Consider the following 15208-nt stretch of genomic DNA (forward strand, 5'->3'; position numbering starts at 1 on the left):
TCCTTCATTTTTCCTTTCACATTCATTACCGTATTGAATATATTATTAAACACATTTTTTTTCCACATGCATCACATCCAAATTATGTTGTATCAATAAGGTCGTCCAATATGGTAGTTCTCAAAATATAGATTTCTTTGTCCAATTGTGATCCTTCCTAAATCCAAGGAAGGGCGTCAGGCTATGGGTGTCTGTCAGTCCATATAAAAAGTATCGTAATCTTCTTAAAATCTCTATGCGAGACAACCTTGTAGGTGGACCTTTCATTTCAGTTGTGTCTACTCGAAACACATTCCTTTGTCGTCGAAACGGATGGTCGCTGGGTAGAAATCGATGATGACGATCAAACTACTCTTCACAATAGAGCACAGACGGTTAAAATATAATTGACTCAAATTAAACTTGGACTTCAGATTCAATAGTTAAAGAACTGCAGCAAGATAATGTGACTCTCGCAACCATTCCAAAGTGGCTCATCAGCATCTCCTAATAAATCATAAAATCTACTAGCTGTATTGTTTGGTGCTTCTTCCTCTACCCCAGTTGGTAGATCACTAGGACCCATAGCAGAACCCAGTTCTGGTCCTGCGACATCAAATATCAAATCCACAAATGGATTATCCTACACCACATCCACCCGTGCATCAAAATTGTTTCTAAATTTTTCACCATGAAACGAACAAATCTGATAATTACCCACAAAACCCTTTCTGTATAGGTGATGTCTAACGCCATGAGGCTGTACAAATCGATTGTTCTTACAAATCTTGCAGGAACACCTAATCTGACATGTGGGATCCACTATACTCATACTTGCCATTGTAAATTCAATAAAACTGTCAACACCATCCATATATTCAAGTGATACCTCATTGTCAATATCCTACGGTACATCCATTCATGATTTGTAGTCATTTTGTCGTATGATGTTACAGATATTATCCTAGCTAGTTAAAAGAGAATCATCAGAATGCTATGATGAAGAAAATATCAAATTTATCATGAATTCATGGTAGATATAATGATTTGATATATCACACACACACACACACACATATATATATATATATATATATATATATATATATATATATATATATATATATATATATATATATAATCATATAATCACACGAACTATGATGCATGCATTAATAACTTAATATTTTTATGTGCAAAATCATTCATTTGAAGCATTGATAACTTATCATTCATTTTCATATGAAAACTCATTCATAACACGATACCTTCATTTGGAGCATGTTTTCATGATACAATTTCACATAGAAGTCATAATCAAATTGAAAGTAACTTCATGCAAGCATGGATACAATCACATCAAACATTGCAATACATTCAAATCATTTATATCAAAATAATATCAAACATGTACCTACAACAAACACACTCCAATATCCTGCTAACTACTACCATGACTAGCATGAAATCCGAACTCCAAAAATAAGAACACTTCTATTTTCATACATTAAAATCATGCTCAGCATGATCTCCGAACTCTATCAAAGCAGTCCTAGATATCCATAACTAAGTGAGTGTGTAAACAGAAAAGTGTTGCATCCAAGAAATTAAATAACCTGTGATGCATATGCATCACTTACTCACCACGAGTATTTACTCGATTTGCATTGCTTTTTTCTTTGCATTTTTTTTATTTCTTTTTGCATTGCATTTTTAACTGCATGTGATGCTTAGCACTAAGCATCACGTAATTAGCTCAACTACGTACCTGCAAAGCATAAATATACAAAATAGTATAATATAAAATAATCTATTGGCGAGAGGAAGACCGTAAGACAGGGAGACAGCGAAGGGGCTCGGCCCCTCCCTCATATCCCGTAAGACAGGGAGATAGGGAGGGGGCTTGGCCCCTCCCTGGAAAAAAAAAAAACAGGGAGGGGGACGAGCTCCTCCCTCGCATCTCGTAAGACAACGAGGGGGCTCGGCCCCTCCCTGGCGAAAAAAGAATAGGGAGGGGGCCAAGCCCCTCCCTCGCATCCCGTAAGACAAGAGACACAAAGGGGGCTCGGTCCCTCTCTCGCATCGCATAAGATAGGGAGATAGGGAGGGGGCTCGACCCCTCCCTCGCATCCCGTAAGACAGGGAGATTGGGAGGGGGCTTGGCCCCTCCCTGAAAAAAAAAACAGGGAGGGGTCGAGCCCCTTCGTCGCATCCTATAAGACCAAGAGACAGGGAAGGGGCTCGGCCCCTCCCTGATGAAAAAGGAAACAGAGGGAAAGAGGCTCGCCGACCAGCGAAAAAGAAAAGAGAGAGGGGAGTCAAGGGTTACCTAAAATCTCTCAGCGTTGGTGTCGGTAGACGAGAGCGACCAGAGTTAGGAAAGGGAGACGTGGTGAGGTCAGAAGGGGGTTGTCGAACAGGGCTTGCTAGTGGAAGGGACGATGGGCGGCGGGGTGAGGTCAGAAGGGATGACGAGCGACGGGGTGAGGTCGGAAGGGATGACGGGTGGCAAGGCTCACTGGAAGAGGGGACGACGAGCAGCGGGGTGAGGTCAAAAATGACGACGGGTGATGGTGCTCACTGCCTGAAGGGGCGGCGGGCGACAGGGTGAGGTCGGAAGGGACGACGGGCGGCGGGGCTCGCTGGTAGAATGGACGACGGGCGGAGGGTGAAGGCCGACGGTGGATGGGCGGCAGGCGAAAGCTGACGGACGATGGACGGGGGATGAAACAGAAAGAAAGGGAAAGAAAAGGTCTGACATTAGGGATTTACGAGGAAACTTAGCGATAGAGTAGCGACAAAAAATTTTTGCCGCGAATCCATCACCAAGTAGTGATGATGTAGCGATAAAAAATTTATGTCGTTGATCTGTCGCTAAGTTACGATGGAGTTTGAGACAAAATGTTTCCACAGTGAATCTGTCACCAATTAGCGACGGATTAGTAATGGCATGTTTCCAATCGCTAATTCTGCAAAAAATTCGAATGTCAGCGATGTATAGTTTTCTCTCGCTAATCCGTTGTAAATTTGCGACAGAAAGAATCTGTCATAAATTTTTGTCGCAAATTAGAGATTTTCTTGTAGTGCAACAAGCTTCAAGTCCTTATATGAACAGCTTAAAAATATCCTTGGGTGCATCACTTTGAGTTCATTTATGCATATGTTTGGAATCATCAAAACTTATCAAGATAGTCATTTACATGACTCAACATTCTCCCCTTTTTTTATGATGACAAACATCAAATGCATCATAAATATAGATATATAAAAAAATACATATATTATCTGACTCATACTCTACCTGTCAAGATGCATTATAAAATCTCCCCTTTTGACATAATAAAAAAATATGATTATTTAAAGAGTTGACTAATTATTTAAAAATAAATAGTAACATTTTTTAAATCAAGTGTTTATAAATCACTTATTCTACAAAGACTCAGTTCTCTTCGAATTTTTAAAAATCGTTCAAAAGCAAGAGGTTTTGTAAATATATCCACTAGTTGGTCTTCTGTAGAAATAAATTCAAGAATGATATCACCCTTAAGTGCATGGTCATGCAATAATGCTAATATGCTTTGTGTGTGAGTGCTAAATAGGACTTTTCGATAGATTAATAACACTGGTGTTATCACAAAGGATTTTCATAGTATCAAACTTTAGATCATAGTCTTGCAAGGTTTGTCTCATCCAAAGAACTTGAGTACAAGCACATCCTACGACAATGTATTATGTTTCTGTGTTTGAGAGTGAGACACAATTTTGTTTCTTGCTAAACCATGAAACCAAAGAATGTCCTAAAAAATGACATGTTTCACTTGTGCCTTTTCTATCAGAATAACTTCTAGCAAATCAGTATCACAATATGTTCTAATGTTGAAATATATAAATTTTGGGTAAAATAAACCATAATCAGAAGTGTTTTCCAAATATTTAAAAATCCATTTTCAAGCATTTAAATGTGATTCTTTTGGATTTACTTAAAAACAGGCACAAAGGCACACTAAATATGATATCAGGTCTACTTGCAGTTAAATATAGAAATGACCCAATCATTCCTCGATATTTCTTTATATATACATCTTTACCTTGATCATCTTTGTCAAGATTTTGAGATGTACTCATGGGTGTGTTATTTGAGGTGGAGTTCTCTATTCCAAAGCATTTTAGTAGATCTCGTGCATGTACTTTGCTTGGTTGATGAAGATTTCATCTTGTCATTGTTTAATTTGGAGTCAAAGAAAGTGAGTTCTCTCATCATACTCATCTCAAACTCATTATGCATATTCTCAAAAAATTCTTTGCACATAGCTTCATTAGTAGTACCAAATATAATATCATCAACATATATTTGAACTAAAAGAAGATCTTTTTCATTTTTCTTGATAAAAGGAGTTGAATCATTGCAGCCAATTGAAAAATCATATTTTAGCAAAAAATGTGTTAAATGATCATACCACACTCTACGAGCTAGTTTTAGACCGTAAAGAGCCTTTTCAACTTAAAAACATGAACTAAAAATTTTTCATTCTCAAAACTTGGTGGTTATTCTACGTAATCTTTTTGAATAAAACCATTCAAAAATGCACTCTTAACGTTCATTTGATACAATTTAAAATATTTAAAAACGCAAAAGCAATAAGCATACAAATAGATTCAATATGTGCAACATATGTAAAAGTTTCATCGTAATCAATTCCTTCCTCTTGATTGTAAACTTGGCTACTAGACGAGCCTTGTTACGAATCACAAGTTTGGATTCATCAAGCTTATTTCTAAAAACCCATTTAGTACCAATGACTAGATGATCCGTGGGTTTAGGAACAAGATCCCACACATCATTCCTATCAAATTGCAAAAATTCTTCTTTCATGGCTAAAATCTAAAAATCATCGATACATGCCTCATGAACAATTTTGGGTTCTATTAGAGAAATAAAAGCAATGTTAATAATAAACTCATGCAACTTTGAACGAGTTTGTATACCTTTCTCGAAATTGCCTACGATAAGATCTTGAAAATGATTATGATGATAGATCACATTTTTAGGCAAAGTTTCATTTATAGGCATAATAATATCATTGGCAGGAATAACATTTAGGTCATCATCATCGTCAGCAAAAATAGCATGCTTTAATGCAGAAAGTTCATCAAATACAATAAGCAAGGATTCTTCTATCACATGAGGTCTCTTATTATAAATACAATAAGCTTTATTTCTAGTTGAATAACCAAGAAAAATTTCTTCATCACTCTTAGAATCAAACTTATCTAAATTATATTTAGTATTTAAAACCCAATTTAAAACATAGTATACAGTAAAAATGACTTGGTCACTACAAATTTTGACAATAGAAGTAGATTTTTCATTCTAAACCTTTTTGCAGAATTTCTTAAATTCAGAAATACCATTATTTTTTTGTTTTAAAAATACAACCCATGTAAATCGAGAGTGATCATCAATAATTACAAAACATATCGATTATGATTTAGACTTGCAATTCTAGTAGGACCAAATAGATCAAGATGCAGTAATTCAAAAGGCTTGGATGTTGAAACAATATTTTTGGATTTGAAAGATATCTTGACTTGCTTTCCATGCTGACATGCATTACAAATATGATCCTTTTTAAAGGTATTTTGGGCAGACCATTTACCAAATAATTTGAATAAGAGCTTCATATTAATATGCCCCATCCTTTTACACTACAACAAAGCAGTAGATTAGCGACGACCACATTCCGTCGCTAATCCGTCGCTAACCATGTTAGCGACGGATTAGCGACAACGCGGTGACAGTATGCTTACGTCGCGAATATTTCGACGCTAACTGGCGACGGAATAATTCCGTCGCCAAGTCCGTCGCTAATTGCGACGGAATAACGAGCGCTATATTCCGTCGCCAATCCGCCGGTACTAAACGGCGACCACGGCTTGGCGACGGATTTAATTCCGTCGCTAGATTAATATGAATATCGACGGAATCATCCGTCGCTAATCCGTCGCAAAAACAAAAAAAAATCAAAAAAAAATTATTTAAAAATTAATTACCGAGAACTGTACAATTTATATTTCTTGTACAATTTATATTTCCTGTAAATAAAAAACAAACCACAAAAAAAAATTCATATAACAAGTATCTATAATAATTAATCGTTCCACCTTAAAACTAAGAAGTTTAATTATTTACAATTCAACAATTACAATTAGGAAAAATAAAAAAAATAGAACTTCTTCAACACAGTCCTCTAATCATCGCCAAGATTTTGTGCGTCTTCTTGTTCATTGTCTTTATCTGTCCCTTCAGCTCCACTACCCTGATTATCGCTAGCAGCCTACACAAGAAAAGAACAATCAGTATTGATAAACAAAATATAATGAAATAAATTACACACTATATGTGATTCTATCATGTGCTCATGTGTGATCTAAGGCAATAAAAAAACTCTATATGTGATTCTATCATGCTCATATGTGTGCTAAGGCAGTCAAAAAATTGAATATGTGATTATAGCATGTTCATATGTGTTCTAAGGCATATAAAAAAACTCTATATGTGATTCTACCATGCTCAGATGTGCTTTAAGGCAGGCAAAAAACTATATATGTGATTCGATCATGCTCGTATGTGTGCTAAGGCAGTAAAAAAATTGAATATGTGAATATAGCATGCTCATATGTGAATATAGCATGCTCATATGTGCTCTAAGGCAGGCAAAGCCAAAAATTTTATATGTGATTCTATCATAAATGATATATAACATGTTCATATGTGTTCTAAGGCAGTTAAAAAACTCTATATGTTATTATAGCATGCTCATATGTGTGCTAAGGCAGTCAAAAAACAGAATATGTGATTATAATATGCTCATATGTGTTCTTAGGCAGTAAAAAAACTGAATATGTGATTCTATCATGCTCATATGTGCTCTAAGACAGACAAAAAGTTAAATATATATATATATATATATATATATATATATATATATATATATATGTGTGATTCTATCATGCTCATATGTGTGCTAAGGCAGTCAAAAAATTGAATATGTGATTATAGCATATTCATATGTGTTCTAAGGCATATAAAAAAACTCTATATGTGATTCTACCATGCTCAGATGTGCTTTAAGGCAGGCAAAAAACTATATATGTGATTCGATCATGCTCGTATGTGTGCTAAGGCAGTAAAAAAATTGAATATGTGAATATAGCATGCTCATATGTGCTCTAAGGCAGGCAAAGCAACTTTATATGTGATTCTATCATGCTCATATGTGTGCTAAGGCAGTAAAAAAATTGAATATGTGATTATAGCATGTTCATATGTGTTCTAAGGCATCTAGAAAAACTCTATATGTGATTCTACCATGCTCAGATGTGCTTTAAGACAGTCAAAAAAACTATATATGTGATTATACCTGAGAGGGACCTGGAATCGAAGATCCCCTATCCTGAACAGCGGCCTTGATCTCATTTCGGAGAAAGGGGGCGACGGTGTATTGGAAGTAGTTATTCAGTGATTCATTAATGATCTCGCGTACATCATCACCAGAAAGAATAGTCGGCTGCTTGGAGCTTATGTCGGCGCAAGAAGTCGGTGAGCCGTAACTGGAAGAACCAATAACTGGTGAAGTGTTCATATTACTCCCAAACCCGAACACGCGACCTTTTTTAGGTTCACCTGCTGCAGTCACCCATGTTGTAGGATCAAATGATGGATGCTGAGTAGCGTCTTCGCCATATCGCTCTACCATCTGTTGCTCATATGCCTCCTACAAAATAATGTTTAAAGTATTCATTAATAATTAATGATAACATTATGATAACTTGCATATATATTGCAATGATTATTAATAGAATTAATACATACCGTTGTCGTTCTCGCCTTCTCTGATACGAAGACTCCCGTGGTCTTCCGTTTATGTGTTTCTACAAACACATCCTTATATGGTACACTGCCTCCTTTTTCTGCTTCCTGCGAAGTTAAATGACAAAAGATTTAGTACACAAATTTGCAACAATACATATAAAATTAATATTATATATTGATGAGTTACCATTTTCTTTAGGTGGCTCCCAAATGTCTTAGATCCACCTGTGTGTAGATGGGCTTCGGGCATCTTCGATCGATTTTGTGAAGCCTTCGCAGAGCGATTTTTAAATGCATCTCCCGCCCACATATCGCACATTTCATCCCAGTAATCTCTCCTGATAGTAATAGGACCATGGCCCTTCCACAGTAATGGATCATCTACTACGCCAGATGTTTTTTTTGCTGCAGTCTTCATAGTGTGCAGCATGTCTGCAAATCGATTGGCAGCCACCTTCTGCCACACCTTCCTTGCATCATTTTCTTCCACCGTAGTTGCAAAGCGATTCGAAGCCTACAAATATTTTCAGAAAGTTAGTAGACATTGCTTAAATAAATTAAATATGAAACACATTAACTATGAGGAACAATTGTATACCATGAATGAGGACCACAATCTGTCTAACACCTCCTTTGGGTACTCTTTCCATTGAGCAACTGGTCCTGGTAGATGTTGAAGAAGTGAATTCCTAATCTCCCGTACTACTTCTTGTGGCTCAAACCTCGTGCTGCACATGAATTGTTACACAGTAAATATCAATATAAAATATTTAAAAGATATGCAATAATTGAAAACAAAATACTTACGGTCGATTATCGATATACACTATTCGAATGAGTCTTCTTGTGCCAGCCTGAGAAGACCCTGTTTCCTGTGTTGGCTGTTGACTTGTGCGATCAACTGGTGTAGGTGGGTCGTGTACAGGCGCAACATCATCTGTAAAAAAATACATTAGAAATTCTCAGAATGTGCATTTGAACTAATCAAGCATCTAATTAGTTATATGATATACCTATCACAGGAGCCCGTGAAGATGAAGGTTGAGCCTGGCTACTACTGGATGAGCGACCACTATAACCTCCATGAACCATATTCTAACAAATAACATATGTCATACAATACATTCAAATAATTCACATCAAGTATTACAATGCATTCAAGTCATTCACATCAAGCATTGCAATGCATTCAAATAATTCAAATCATTGACATCAAGTATTGCACTAATTCAAATCATTCGTTAATTGCATAAATTATAATACATTCAGATAATTGAAATCATTCACATCAAGTATTACAATGCATTCGAATCATTCGTATCAAGTATTACAATACATTGAAATAAAATTTTTAATCATTCACACCAAGTATTGCAATACAACTCACATCAAGTATTACAATGCATTTAAATAGAGGTTTGTAGTATAAGATTTTGCTCACTAGCTTGAGAATTCTTCCTCGTCACTAGTTTGACTTTCTTCTTCTTCTTCTTCTTCTTCTTCATTGTTTGTCCATCCACTTGGTACATCATTTGGATCACATTCCTCTATGAATGTTTCATCAGTCAATGGAGATATGACATGCATATCATGCGCAACATCGTGACCATAAGCGAAGTCACAGACATCATCTGATTGATAATAATCACTGTCTTCAGCTAACTCATCTTCCTGTAACTGATCATACTCGGGGTATAGTTTGGATTTCACCTTGCAAACTGCCCACCATTCATTTCTATCTGACTTTTTTATACTCGGATATGAAGTATAATAAACTTGTTGAGCTTGCGAGGCTAATATGAATGGTTCATATGTTCCAAACCTGGATTTATGATTCACCTCCACAATGCCTGAAGCTTTGTCGAGTCTTGTTGCAGTTGGATCAAACCAATGACACTTGAATACCGTAACCCTGTTATTCATGCCTAAGTAAGTCAACTCCATTATTTCCTCTATAACACTGTAGTAATCATGTTCATTTTCACCGTAGCTGCTACCCTTGACACACACGCCACTATTTATTGTTGATTTGTTTATACCGTAGTCTTTTGTATGGAATCGATAACCATTTACGATATACCCGTTGTAGCATTGCACAACTTTGGTCGGACCATTTTCTAAATCACATATTCCTTGATCTTTAACATCACCATTGCGAACCTACGCACAAACATAAACAATGATTGTGATCACGATCAATTAAGTAACTTAGTGTTGTTTATAAGTACAAAATTTATGTTAGCTTCTTTACCAACTGTTTCAACCACTCCACAAACTTAGTTTCACGTTCTTTTTGTACTTCTGCATCAGTGAGATGTGAAACTTCGTTTCGCAACTCTAGATCAAATCGTCTGCAAACCACAAATACTTATATTACCGAGTCATGTATCCACATATAGAACATAAAAGGATTTATAATTGAGTTGCATATACATATACTTACTCGATGTATGGGTCGATCGCTGAGCAATTAAAAATAATATAGATGTGTGCTGCATCTTGCTCTCGATCTGTCAATAGCCTTGATCGGCAACTACCAAATGCATGCCCAAGTGGTTGAAATATCGAGGTTCGAAGTACATAGATGAGAAATTTGAAATCTCTTCTAAAGTGTACGCCTCACAAATAGAGCCTTCTACTCTTGCTTTATTACGAACCTTTTTTTTTAGGTCGAACATGCATCTGACAAGAGTATACATTTCAAATTTTAAATATCTGTCATTAAAGAGACAAATATAAAAAAACATATACCTTTCAAATGGGTACATCCATCGATATTGCACAGGGCCACCAACCCTTAGTTCATATGGAAAATGTATGATCAAATGTTCCATAACATCGAAAAATGTTGGCGTAAATATCTTTTCTAACAGACAAACAGTGGTGATGACAGAGTCCTCGAGATTCTTTACATCTGATACAATGACCTCCGATGCGCACAATGTTCTGAAAAATCCGTCCAACTCAGACAATACCCCCCATATAGGTTTGTCTAACATATCATGGAATGCTAGGGGTATCAATCGTTGCATAAAGATATGACAATCATGGCTCTTCAACCCATATAATTGTCCATCGTCAATCTTCACAGCCCGAGCAATGTTAGAGACATATCCATCTGGAAATCTCAGTTGTCTCAACCATTGACATACATGTTTTATTTGATCAGGTCCGAGCACGTACTTCGCCTTTGGTTTCAGTACTTTGCCATTATACTCTTTGAGTTCCAATTCTGGTCTTTTACATATTAATTTTAAATCCATACGGGCCTTCGGATTATCCTTCATTTTTCCTTTAATATTCATTACTGTATTGAACACATTATCAAACACATTTTTCTCTACATGCATCACATCCAAATTATGTCGTATCAATAGGGTCGGCCAATACGATAGTTCTCAAAAAATAGATTTTTTCGTCCAATTGTGTTCCTTCCCAAATCCATGGAAGGGTGTAGGACTGCGAGCATCTGTTAATACATCTGGAAAGTATCGCAATCTTCTTAAAATCTCTATGCCAGACAATCTTGAGGATGGACCTTCCATTTCAGTTGTGCCTGCTGTAAATGCATTCTTTTGACGTCGGAACGGATGATCGCTGGGTAGAAATCGACGATGGCAATCAAACCAGCAAGGCTTCCTTCCATGCCTCAATCTAAAAGCTTTGGAATCCTCCATGCAGTACGGACAAGCCAACCTCCCATGTGTGCTCCAACCAGATAACATACCATATGCAGGGAAGTCACTGATTGTCCATAGAACAACGGCCTTCATGTTGAAATTTTGTTTTTTGTGGGCATCATACGTGGTAACACCGTCATCCCACAGTACTTTTAATTCATCAATCAATGGCCTTAGATATACATCAAGATTTTGGCCAGGTGAGGTCGGACCAGGGATCAACAGAGACAAGAAAAGATTTGGACGTTTCATACACAAGCTTGGTGGAAGGTTGTATGGAGTTACAAATACTAGCCAGCATGAGTATGGAGTTGATCTACCCCCAAATGGATTAAATCCATCTGTACATAGACCGAGTCTAACATTTCGCACTTCCATTGCGAAGTTCTGATGAGTACGATCAAAGTGCTTCCAAGCTTCAGCGTCAACAGGATGCGTGATCTTGTTTTCATCGTGTCGAACTTTATTTGCATGCCATCTCATGTGTTTAGCTGTCTTTGAAGACATATACAATCGCTGCAATCTAGGAGTGATAGGAAAGTAGCGGAGCGACTTGTATGAAACTTCCTTTGATCTCGTGCTACCATTGCCTCTTGTCTTTGGCTTGAACCGAGGATGCCCACATGACGGGCATGATATGTCGTCTTCCTGCTCCTTGAAATACAACATGCAGTGATTTGGACAAGCATCAATCTTTTTGTAACCCATACCTAGAGCGTTGACCATAACTTTCGCACAATAGAAATTTTGTGGCAATTTCTCATCTTTAGGCAACATACTCTTCACAATCATGCACAAACGGTCAAAACATGATTGACTCAAATTATACTCGGACTTCAAATTCATTAGTTGAAGAACTGCAGACAAGATAGTGTGACTTTCACAACCGTTCCAAAGTGGCTCATCAGCATCTTTAAGTAAATCATAAAATCTACTAGCTGCATCGTTTGGTGATTCTTCATCTACGACAGTTCTTACATCACTAGAACTCATAGCAGAACCCAGTTCTGTTCCTGCAGCATCAAATATCAAATTCGTATATGGATTATCGTGCACCACATTCACCCGTGCATCAAAATCGTTTCTAAATTCTTCTCCATGAAACGTCCAGTTCTGATAATCACTCACAAAACCCTTCCTGTATAGGTGATGTCTAACGCCATGAGGTTCTACAAATCGATTATTCTTACAAATCTTGCAGGGACACCTAATCCGACCTGTGGGATCTACCGTACTGACACTCGCCGTTGCAAATTCAATAAAACTATCGACACCATCCATATATTCATGCGATAACTCATTGTCCACTATCCTACGGTACATCCATTCACGGTTTGCAGTCATTCTGTCGTATGATGTTACGAATAGTATCTTAACGAATTAAGAAAAAAACAATCAGAATGCTACGATGAAGAAAATATCAAATTTATCATGCAATATACTATGTCAAACAATAACAAGAATTTTGATGCATGCATTGATAACTTAATATTTTCATGTGCAAACTATTAATGACATGATACAATCATTTGAAGCATGTTTTTATTATAAAATTTCACATGGAAGTCAAAATCAAATTGAAAGTAACTACATGCAAGCATGGATACAATTACATCAAACATTGCAATACATCATAATCATTCATATCAAATAAATGGCAAACATGTACCTGCAGCAAACACACTTCAATATCTCACTAACTACTATCATGCTTAGCATGGACTCCGTACTCCAAAAATAAGAACACTTCCATATTTCTACATTAAAATCATGCTCAGCATGATCTCCGAACTCCAACAAAGCAGTCCTAGATATCAACAACTAAGTGAATGTGTGAACAATAAAGTGCTGCATTCAATAAATTAAATAACATGTGATATGTTTGCATCACTTACTCACCACGGGTATTTACCCGATTTGCATTGTTTTTGTCATTTACTTACCACAGGTGGCCGAGCACGAGTTGGTTCCGTTGAAAAATCTGCACAAAAACAAAACAAATTAAGTAACAAACTAACTAATCATGAAACAAGATGAAACACTAACTAAAAAAATTAAAACAAATTAAAACAACTCTAACTAATTGAAAGAAGAGAAAAGAAAAATAGTATATATGTTAAGCCAAATCTAACTAGAAGATGTTAATTTAACAAACCAGCTATAACATGTTGAACCAGTCGACTAACATAAAGTCATAGACAATTTCTAATCTGAACTACTTAGCAAAGGAATAGTAAATCAATCAATTAGTTTACTAGAAAAGATGTGAACTCCGTTTAACCACCACTATCATAAAGAATTCAAATAGCTCTAATCTAACTAACTGATTGTGAGAACATTAAATACCAATCTATCTAAGAAAAATATAATTATAAAAGACTAATAGATTGAAATACTCTAACTAACCAGATTTCAAGAAAACAAATTGAAGTAAAACTAACTACCAGTAGACATTAACAAACTAATAAATTGAACAACATGGACAACTTGTATATATACATTACAAAAAAAAATTCAACTTAAAATCCATATGGACAACATATATGCAAACTACACTTAAAACCATATGGACATCTTATATACACATATTACAAATTTTTTTTCAAGCTAATCACATGGACAACATAGGGATCACATAATAACTTTTTTTTTTTTAAAAAGAGATCACATGGGCAGCATAGGTATCCATAACAAAAATTCTTTTCAAAACAGATCACATAGGCAACGTAGGTATCTCATAACAAATTTTTTTTCTTCAAACAAACACATAGGCAACATAGTATTCCTACTAAAGATTTTTTTTTTCAAACTGATTTACATAGGCAGCATATGCATTAAAAAACAGATTTTTTTGAAACCAATTCACATAGACAGCATAATATATCTCATAACAGATTGTTTTTTTCAAAAGCAATACACATCGGCAGCATGTTATTCCTACTACAGATTTTATTTTTCAAACGATTCATATAGGCAGCATAGGCATTCAAAAACAGAAATTTTTTTTTTGACAAGTCACTTAGGCAGCATAACGCAGGGGTCGACCCCCCCTGCCGGAAAGCACGGCAGGGGGTTAAACCCCCTGTCGGAAAGGCAGTTCCGGCATGGGGGGTTGACCCCCTGCCGTGCCTTTACGGCAGGGGGGTCGACCCCCTGCGTTTCCGGCAGGGGGTCGACCCCCCTGCCGGAAACGCAGGGGGTCGACCCCCCCTGCCGGAAAGCACGGCAGGGGGTTAAACCCCCTGCGTTTCCGGCAGGGAAGGGGCGTACCCCCTGCGTTTAGAAGAAGAAGAAGAAGAAGAAGAAGAAGAAGAAGAAGAAGAAGAATATTACCTGCGCGTCGCCGGACGGTGGCGGGAGGTTGACGGGGAGCGGCAGCTGGCGAGCGGTGGACGGGGAGCGGCGGCTGGCGAGCGGCGGCGGCCGGACGGTGGCGAGAGCCGACGGGCGGCGGGAGGGAGCAATACAGCGAAACAGGGAAAAGAGAAAGAGGGATGGGATTAGGGATTTACGCGACATTTAGCGACGGCTTAGCGACGGAAAAATTCCGTCGCTAAGCCGTCGCGAAACCAAAATACCAAAAAAGCGACAGAATATATTTTGTCGCTACTCCGTCGCTAATTAGCGACGACAGAGTTCCCTCTCTAAATCTGTCGCTAAAATGGTGTTCTTGTAA

The 15208-nt window shown here is 37.1% G+C and overlaps 1 long non-coding RNA gene across 1 annotated transcript; it reads right to left on the bottom strand.

Moving 5' to 3' along the window:
• Window positions 1-6103: 6103 nt before the first annotated feature.
• LOC149848642 (uncharacterized) lies at window positions 6104-13649 on the bottom strand. Its single transcript, XR_016433011.1, has 2 exons — window positions 13476-13649; window positions 6104-6314 (listed from the first exon to the last, which is right to left on the bottom strand). It is a non-coding gene; the product is annotated as an uncharacterized LOC149848642 (long non-coding RNA).
• Window positions 13650-15208: the final 1559 nt, after the last annotated feature.

This window comes from Nuphar pumila, chromosome 1 (genome assembly GCF_984573655.1).
Source record: "Nuphar pumila chromosome 1, dmNupPumi1.hap1.1, whole genome shotgun sequence".
NCBI classification, from domain to species: Eukaryota; Viridiplantae; Streptophyta; class Magnoliopsida; order Nymphaeales; family Nymphaeaceae; genus Nuphar; species Nuphar pumila.